This window comes from Galeopterus variegatus, unplaced genomic scaffold (genome assembly GCF_000696425.1).
Source record: "Galeopterus variegatus unplaced genomic scaffold, G_variegatus-3.0.2 Scaffold82, whole genome shotgun sequence".
Classification (NCBI taxonomy): Eukaryota; Metazoa; Chordata; class Mammalia; order Dermoptera; family Cynocephalidae; genus Galeopterus; species Galeopterus variegatus.
The window spans coordinates 926,696-929,770 of NW_007726193.1; the positions used below are offsets into that span (position 1 = coordinate 926,696).

The window sequence follows — 3,075 nt, forward strand, 5'->3', positions numbered from 1 at the left end:
AAATATCCAAAAAAGTTTCTAAAATTTTGGCTGAAGCTCCATTTTTTTCATCAGGCAATAAGGTTTTCCTGTAAATATTTGTTACTTAAATAATTTTTCTCAAGCATCAGCAATAGAGTTTAATATACAAGTATTACTCCTTTTGGTCCTATAATATCAACAAAACCCATTAAAATATATTTAGAGTCTTGAATTTCATAATTCAAGTAAGTTATTAAAATATTTTTATGTGAAAGAATTGGGGTGTCTTTAATAATTATTGAAAATTTTATCTCCTTGTCTCAGATATTTTCTTAAAAATTATTTTCTGATTTCACTAGATAAGTTTTGCAATAAGCAGGACCTTAAGTCTAGATTGCGTTGATATACTCATATCAGTATTATTCTTTCTTTGAATTTCTCATAAGAATTTCCTTTCTGAAAAAGCTTGATTATTTTTAACTACACAGTAGACAATGTTTAAAATTCTGGTTGGGGTCCGGCCCGGTGGCGCACTCGGTAGAGTGCAGCGGGGCTCCCGCCGAGGATTCGGATCCCATATAGAGACCGGTCCGCTCACTGGTTGAGCGCGGTGCGGGCACGACACTGAGGGTTGCAATCCTGTTACCGGTCATGAAAAAAGACAAAAAAGGAAAAAAAAAATAAAAAAAATAAAATTCTGGTTGTTGTTTTCTGTATGTTTTTCATTTCCTTTTTTGACATTTTGATCAGATTTGGGGGGAATTTTTTACTATTTCAAGAGTTTTATTGTATGGAATTGATTCTTGATCTTATTTTATCTTTTTCCTCATTGATGGTTGTGAATTGTTTTTCCCTGAACCACAAGTTATAACAGAACACGATGGCCATTTTGATAGAAACACATGATTGGCACTTTCAAAGTTCAGTGATACAATTTTAGAGTATATTTGCACCTAACATTTATGTCAGGAGGAAAAATAAACTGCTTGCATTTTTTTTGTTGAAATAATTAAGCTGGTTTTCAATTGTAGGATTACAAATTATTTTATTTTGGACTGATTCTTGTAACCAGAGATTTAACAGTCTGCAGTTTATTACTAAAATCATTTATTTGAGGGCCAGCCTGTGGCTCACTTGGGAGAGTGTGGTGCTCACAATACCAAGTCAAGGGTTAAGATCCCCTTACTGGTCATCTTAAAAAAAAAAAATCATTTATTTGTTGTTTTCTTTCAGATTCAGGAGATTTATGTTGAAGCTTTTTTAAAGGAACATTGAGAAGCTTATCCAAATTTTCTTGTCTCTCCATTCTCTAAAAATTCTTGAATTTATAAATATCAGCATATAGTACATTTACCAAGTGCACATTAGAGTGCTCTAATTACAAACCAATGGAGAAATAATATTATTTAGAAGTCACAGCAACTAAGTGATTTGAGGATAATAAAACAAAATATGGTTTTCCTAAAGCTTCATAAAGAGGTGCAATGCACCACTGCAGTGCATTGAGCTCCATAGAGACAGCGCCGGGGCAAGTGAGAGCCGGACGGGCACTGGGCGACTCTGCCTCGCTGAGGAAAAGTAACTAAACATGGGCCAAGGAGATCCTAAGAAGCCGAGAGGCAAAATGTCATCATATGCATTCTTTGTGCAAACTTGTCAGGAGGAGCAACAGAAGAAGCACCCAGACGCTTCAGTCAACTTCTCAGAGTTTTCTAAGAAGTGCTCAGAGAGGTGGAAAACCATGTCTGCTAAAGAGAAAGGAAAATTTGAAGACGTGGCAAAGGCAGACAAGGCCCCTTATGAAAGGGAAATGAAAACCTATATCCCTCCTAAAGGGGAAACAAAAAAGTTCAAGGATCCCAAGGCACCCAAGAGGCGTCCTTCGGCCTTTTTCCTGTTCTGTTCTGAGTATCGCCCCCAAATCAAAGGAGAACATCCCAGCCTATCCACTGGAGATGTTGCAAAGGCACTGGGAGAGGTGTGGACACCACTGCTGCAGACGACACGCAGCCTTGTGCAAAGGAGGCTGCTCAGCTGAAGGAGGAATATGAAAAGGATATTGCTGCACACCGAGCTAAAGGAAAGCCTGGTGCAACAAAAAAGGGAGGTGTCAAGGCTGAAAAAAGCAAGAAAAAGAAGGAAGACGAGGAGGAGGAAGACAAAGAAGATGAAGAGGAAGAGGAAGATGATGAATAAGTTGGTTCTGGCGCAGTTTTTTTTCTTGTCTATAAAGCATTTAACCCCCCTGTACACAACTCATTCCTTTTAAAGAAAAAAATCGAAATGTAAGGCTGTGTAAGATTTGATTTTAAACTGTCCAGTGTCTTGTTTTGTATAGTTAACCCACTACCGAATGTGTCTTTAGCTAGCCCTGTCCTGGTGGTGTTTTCAATAGCCACCAACCTTGCATGGTACAGTATGGGGGTTGTAAATTGGCATGGAAATTTAAAGCAGGTTCTTGTTGGTGCACAGCACAAATTAGTTATATATGGGGATGGTCGTTTTTTCATCTTCAGTTGTCTCTGATGCAGCTTATACAAAATAATTGTTGTTCTGTTAACTGAATACCACTCTGTAATTGCAAAAAAAAAAAAAAAGTGCAGCTGTTTTGTTGACATTCTGGATGCTTCTAAGTAAATACAATTTTTAAAATTAGTATTGGTGTCCTTTTCATAGGTCTGAAATTTTTCTTGAGGGGAAGCTAGTCTTTTGCTTTTGTCCATTTTGGGTCACACGAATTGTTACAGTATTTAACTTTTCATATAGTTAGTTGACAAAAAGCTTTTGTCTACACAGCCTGTACATCATGATGGGGGTAATAAAAGTTAAACTGAGACCGTGTTCATTCATCACTGAAACTAGAAAATCTTGATCAGTTGATAACGAATTTCACGTAACCTGCTTACATTTACGAAGTGAAGAGTAACCAGTGTACTCACAGCATGGAATTATTAGAATCAAATATTTTGAAAGTCTGTCCTTGAAGGACTAATAGAAAAGTACATTCTCATCTTTACATGAGAACTCTATATTCTTTAACTCCCATTGCCATATAATGGCAGTTATATTTTGCAGTTCCCACGTTAAAGAAGAGCTTAGAATGTATCCTCAAAA

At 36.9% G+C, this 3,075-nt stretch overlaps 1 pseudogene; it reads left to right on the forward strand.

Annotated features, from left to right (window-relative positions):
* The first annotated feature begins 1,549 nt into the window (after nucleotides 1–1,549).
* Nucleotides 1,550–2,157, forward strand: LOC103596354 (annotated as a pseudogene).
* Nucleotides 2,158–3,075: the final 918 nt, after the last annotated feature.